Raw genomic sequence first — 6,735 nt, 5'->3', positions numbered from 1 at the left:
TGGGTCATAGAGGATCTTGCTGTGATTTATGTCAGAGAGTGTTCTGCCTATGTTTTCCTCTAGGAGTTTTATAGTTTCTGGTCCTATATTTAGATCTTTACTCCATTTTGAGTTTATTTTTGTGTATGATGTTAGAAAGTGTTCTGGTTTCATTCTTTTACAGGTGGTTGACCTTTCTCAGCACCACTTGTTAAACAGATTGGTTTTTTTCCATTGTATATTCCTGCCTCCTTTGTCAAAGATAAGGCGTCCATAGGTGCATGGATTTATCTCTGGGCTTTCTGTTTCACTGATCTATATTTCTGTTTTTGTTCCAGTACCATACTGTCTTGATGACTATAGCTTTGTAGTATAGCCTGAAATCAGGCAGATTGATTTCTCCAGTTCCATTCTTCTTTCTCAAGATTGCTTTGTCTATTCGAGGTTTTTTTGTGTTTCCATACAAATTATAAAATTATTCATTTTAGTTCTGTGCAAAATACTGTTGGTAGCTTGATGGAGATTGCACTGAATCTATAGGTTGCTTTGGGAGGTATACTCATTTTCACTATATTGATTCTTCAGATCCATGAGCATGGTATATTTCTCCATCTATTTGTGTCATCTTTGATTTCTTTCATCAGTGTTTTATAGTTTTCTATATATAGGTTTTCTGTTTCTTTAGGTAAATTTATTCCTAAATATTTTATTTTTTTCATTGCAATGGTGAATGGGATTGTTTCCTTAATTTCTCTTTCTGTTTTTTCATTATTAGTGTATAGGAATGCAAAGGATTTCTGTGTATTAATTTTATATCCTGAAACTTTACTATATTCATTAGTTATCTCTAGTAATTTTCTGGTGGTGTCTTTAGGGTTTTCTATGTAGAGGATCATGTCATCTTCAAACTCCAAGAAGAGTTTTACTTCTTTTCCAATCTGGATTCCTTTTATTTCTTTTTCTTCTCTGATTGCTGTGGCTAAAACTTCCAAACCTATGTTGAATAGTATGGTAAGAGTGTGCAGCCTTGTCTTGTTCCTGGCTTTAGAGGAAATGCTTTCAATTTTTTGCCACTGAGGATGATGTTTGCTGTGGGTTTATCATATATGGCTTTTATTGTGTTGAGGTATGTTCCTTCTATGCCTGCTTTCTGGAGAGTTTTTGTTATAAATGGGTGTTGCATTTTATCAAAGGTTTTCTCTGCATCTATTGAGATAATCATAAACCAACTTTTCTATTTACTAGCTGTGTGCTTTGTGGCAAGTTAATTTCTGTGGTTCAATTGCCTGTAAAATGGGAATAATGATAATACCAATGTAAAGTCTACAGTGAGAAAACACAAATAAAAATACCAGCACAAAGTTCCAACTCAACAGCATTAGCTATTAAGATCATTTCATGATCTTCTGTACAACAGAGATATACATTATCTCCTCGGTTGTCTTAATTTGTGTAGTGGATATTATTTTCCTTGTTTACTAATTACCAGAAACAGACTTTCAGCAAGTATAAATTATTTGCACTATGTCACTCAGTCAGTAAGAGGGAGTATAAGATTTAAATCCAGGTCTCTAAATCCTCTTTGCACTCTAACCCAATGCAAATAATTATAATACTTTTAGATGGGATAAATATAGACCTGATTTTCTGCCTAGAAATCAAAGTTAATAGGCTCAACCTAAAATATTTTAAAAATCTAACTTTTATGAATTATCCATGCCCAAGAGTCTAATCACATCATCTTTACCTCACATTTTCCCTAGAAATCTCATTTAATCTTTATTACAGCTCTTTGAGTTGGGTGCAATTGGTATTATTTTACAGATTAGATAACGCAGTTTTATAACAGATTATCTACGATCACATAGCAGGCAATGATGGAGTAAGGATACGCATGTTTGCAAAGCTAACATTCTTTCCAATCCACAGTGATGCTTCAAGAGAGAAGATGATAACTTATATACAGAGAATGGTGTAACAGAAGGCTATCAAAGTGGGATGGGCTTCCCAGGTGGCGCTAGTGGGTAAAAAACCTGCCTGCCAATGCAGGAGACATAAGAGATGTGGTTTCGACCCCTGGGTAGGGAAGATACCCTGGAGGAGGTAATGGAAACCCACTCCAATATTCTCGCCTGGAGAATCCCATGGACAGAGGAACCTGGTGGGCTGCAGTCCACAGGGTCACAAGGAGTCAGACATGACTGAAGCAACAGACAGCACATCAAGGTGGGAAACCAACAAAGAGTCTACAATGTGAAAACTCGGTTTGGCAATAAGCCAGAAACCCAGAGTTTTAAAAGATTAACTTCCTTGTACAACAGAAACCCAGACAACATGGTAAAGCAATTATGCTCCAATTAAAAAAACAAAGTAGCACTCGTACAGAAACAAGTTCTTAATAAGTCAGCAGACTTTTCAATGTGATAGAGATTCCTGAGACTCCCCCTTGCCTAAAGCCAAAACTGTCCCTAGAAACTTGGAAAAACTTTTAAAAGGGTTGTAGATAATGGTTCAAAATGTTGTGGGAGTGTAGAGAGGCAAACTGTTGTATCAGAGCATCTGCAGGTCATCTGTGCCTCACAGCTTCTTCCAATTCTGTTATTCCAATTGTTTTATTATTCCTGATTCCCCAGGGATTGGGGAAGTGCCTGTAATATACCCATCACTACGTCAAGTGGTGCTAAGGAGACATACATCGAATAAAAACAGAAGACATTCGTAGGATAAAATAGAGCCTCTGTTCCATGGAATGATTAAACCCAATGTGAGAAAAAGACTACACATATGAAATGATCAGACATGAAAAATATAGTTAAGGTACAAAATTTTATAGAACAGATTATAAGCCTCTGGGGAACCAGATCAACCACCAACCAGATTGTTCTATAACTGCTGGACACGTTGAAAGGTTTTAAACAAATGATTGAGAAAATCATATTAATATTTCAAATAATTAAAACAAAATTTAATTAAAAAGTTATGTAGCTTGTTTTAAAGTTGAGTTCATGTATAATATCATGTATGAAACGAGCTGCCAGTCCAGGTTTGATGCACAAAATTGGATGCTTGGGGCTGGTGCACTGGGACGACCCAGAGGGATGGTATGGGGAGGGAAGAGGGAGGAGGGTTCAGGAAGGGGTACACATGTATACCTGTGGCGGATTCATTTTGATATTTGGCAAAACCAATACAATATTGTAAAGTTTAAAAATAAAATTTAAAAAAAAAGTTGAGTTCAAATATGATGATGACATTTTTGGCTTTGATGTGAACTGCCATTTTAAAACAGAAAAGGAACATAAACCTTTGAAATAAAATTCAATATTTCTCATTATTATTACTATTAAGTTTTCACTGCTCACTTATTTTCTTTGCAGTCACGAGGGTAAGCTGCTTCAGTCCTGTCCAACTCTTTGTGATGCCATGGACTGGAGCCCGCCAGGCTCCTCTGTCCATGGGATTCTCCAGGCAAGAATACTGAAGTGGGTTGTCATGCCCTCCTCCAGGGGATCTTCCTGACCCAGGGATCAAACCCACATCTCATGTCTCTTGCATTGGCAGGCAGGTTTTAAAAATGATGCTATTAATTAGTTTTCAAAACACTTTCATAAATTAACTTAATGCTTTTTCACTAAAACCCTGAACTTGGGTAAGATACCCAACCTTGAGAGTCCCTTGGGCTGCAAGATCCAACCAGTTCATCCTAAAGGAAATCAGTCTTGAATATTCATTGGAAGGACTGATGCTGAAGCTGAAACTTCAATACTTCGGCCACCTGATGAGATGAACTGACTCATCGGAAAAGACCCTGATGCTGGGAAAGATTGAAGGCAGGAGGAGAAGGGTATGACAGAGGATGAGATGGTTGGATGGCATCACTGACTCAATGGACATGAGGGTTGGTGATGGACAGGGAAGCCTGGCATGCAGCAGTCCATGGGGTCGCAAAGAGTTGGACATGACTGAGCAACTGAACTGAGTGATCCAACCCCTCAGGATTAGGTTGCCTATCATACTCTGAACAAAAGGGGTTAACAATAAAAAGCAGACATTACTGTGGATATTAACTATGTCATACAGAATAAAGTTCTCATCTCTCACATGGTAAGTAATTAGTAAACAATAGCTGACTCTAAATATGAATTCTCAGTACTCCATTGTTGGAGCTGAGGCTTTAATTGGCTCAGTCTCCTGACTTCTTTTCCAGAACCCCTTTCTCTACAGCACACTTGTCTGACAGTCATATACCAAAAAAGAACTGCTCCTCAAACAGCTGCTCAGTGTAAGTCGGGATGCCCCAGTGCAAGTATAAAGAAGGAACAGGCAAAAAATGCTTAAAAAGTCTTTTCTGATTTTCAGATTCAGGTGGGATATTAAATTATTTTACTTTGCATTTATTTGATTCCTAAGATAGTTGGTCACTTTTCAAAAATTTGCTAATCATTTGTACTTCCTATTTGGGGGATTACTGGGGTTAGCTTTTCAGCTGTGAAGGAAGCACCATAATTTAATAACAGTACTAAACAGAAGTGCTTCAAGGAATGTCATAAAAATAGATTCATGAAAGATGCTTGGGATTTGAACATGCACAGAAGACAGTGCAAAATATATTTTTATTTTTCCTTTCCTGTTCTTTGCTTTCATCATATCTGACTTGCACCGTCTCCTTATTTCCACTTCTCTTTTTTTCCACAGGTAACTAGCCTGTCTTCTATTTGTAGGCTAATATTTTTTGGACTTTATTAAGATGCATTGTAATTGCAGTCTCCTTAATTGCTGCCTAATTGGTTCCTTCCTCCCCTTGGTGTATTTTTCATGCATTATTAAATTCCAACTGGCTTTCCGGAACTCATTTCACATTCCTTCCAGACAGCTCTTCCAAAGTGAAGCTGTGTGTCTCTTCGTCTCTTGGTCACCCAGGAAAGAGCACTGGGGGAACTGAGAGGATCATTGGCAACTGCATGCTTCCTGCTATAACAATGACAGCAAGAGTATCTAGCATCCCAGTCCCTCACTGCAATTCACAAGTACTCTAACCAGTAGCAACTCATTCAGTCAGTTTCTTAAAGCAGGTGCAATTATTCCCATTCATCAAAAGAGGCATCTAAGGATCAAGGAGGTTAAATATCTTTCCCAGAGTCAAAAAGCTGTTTGGGGACTCACACCTATGTCTCCAAAGTCCTGTACTTATCCCACCATCATTAGCTGCTTGTGTACAAAACCAAGTGGCAGGTCTATACCCAACGAAACTCATCAGTTCCTCTACATATTGCTCAAGAACTATTTTTCTTTTCTATGAAGTCTTTCAACAGGGAAAATGGATCATAGAAAGATGAAGTAATCTGAAGTCAGAAGGTCTGATTTTTAGTCTAACCAGCTGCAAAGCTACTAAACACAGTTGATCTTCAGTTCCCCCATCTGTAAAGCTAATTCTTAGATTTATTATGTCTCCAATGTGTGTGAGTTATATTTATAAAAACAGTATTGCTATCTGACTTATAAGGCTCAGTGCTAATCTGGGTTTTATTAATCTCCAAGTATCTTAAAATAGAGTGCCAGCAGACTCTTTAAAGACTTAATGCCTTAAGTGTTTCAGCCGGAACTGCCATCTTCCAGTAATTCGCCAAAATGACCAACACAAAAGGAAAGAGGAGGGACACCCCCTACATGTTCCCTAGGTCTCTTAGAAAACATGGAGTTGTTCCTTTGGCCACATACATGCAAATCTACAAGAAGGGTGATATTGTAGATATCAAGGGAATGGGTACTGTTCAAAAAGGAATGCCCCATAAATGTTACCATGGCAAAACTGGGAGAGTTGACAATGTTACCTAGTATACTGTTGGCATCATTGTAAACAAACAAGTTAAGGACAAGATTCTTGCCAAAAGAATTAATGTGCATATCGAGCATATTAAGCACTCTAAGAGCCAAGATAGCTTCCTGAAATGTGTGAAGGAAAATGATCAGAAACAGAAGGAAGCCAAAGAGAAAGGGACTTGGGTTCAGCTGAAGCGCCAGCCTGCTCCACCCAGAGAAGCACACTTCGTGAAGACCAATGGAAAGGAACCCAAACTGTTGGAGCCAGTTCCCTATGAATTCATAGCCTGATGGGTGTAAAAATAAAGATCTGGACTGTACAAATGTTTCTCTTAATTGAGCAGAGGTGTTGTGTCCAGATTCAGTGGGAGACGTCTTTTCAAATTTAGTGTTTTTTCTTCCTGAAAGATGTAAGATAGTTTGTTGTTCAGTATGCTCCATTTTTTAATAAACTGCCAGATATTATTTATTTAAAAAAGACTTAATACCTGATATACTTTCTGGAAAAAATGGTAGAATTAATAAACTAATAAGTATCTCAAGCCAGCCAATAAACAATCAAGATCCATTCTGGAACTCTGGGGAATTTCACATTCTAAGGACACTTATTGTTTATTGTACTCACATATATAGGGGGTTGCCAGGTGGCCCAATGGTAAAGAATCTGCATTCCAATGCAGGAGACCCGGTTCAATCCCATTAGGGAAGATCCCCTGAAGAAGGAAATGGCAACTCAATCCAGTATTCTGCCTGAGAAATCCCAAGGACAGAAGAGCCTGGCAGGCTACATTCCACAGGGTCACAAAAGAGTTTGACATGACTTAGTGAGTGAAGAAGAACTAAAAAGACTCTAGACGAAAGTGAAAGTGAAGAGTGAAAAAGTTGGCTTAAAGCTCAATATTCAGAAAATGAAGATCATGGCATCCGGTCCCACCA

General features: G+C 38.1%; 1 pseudogene; it reads left to right on the top strand.

Moving 5' to 3' along the window:
- Positions 1-5,592: 5,592 nt before the first annotated feature.
- Positions 5,593-6,275, top strand: LOC783542 (large ribosomal subunit protein eL21-like; annotated as a pseudogene).
- The last annotated feature ends 460 nt before the right edge of the window (positions 6,276-6,735 follow it).

The sequence above is a fragment of the Bos taurus genome, chromosome 29, assembly GCF_002263795.3.
Source record: "Bos taurus isolate L1 Dominette 01449 registration number 42190680 breed Hereford chromosome 29, ARS-UCD2.0, whole genome shotgun sequence".
Taxonomy (NCBI): Eukaryota; Metazoa; Chordata; class Mammalia; order Artiodactyla; family Bovidae; genus Bos; species Bos taurus.
Note: the sequence above shows the minus strand (reverse complement) of the source record. Positions and strands in the feature narration are given on the sequence as shown.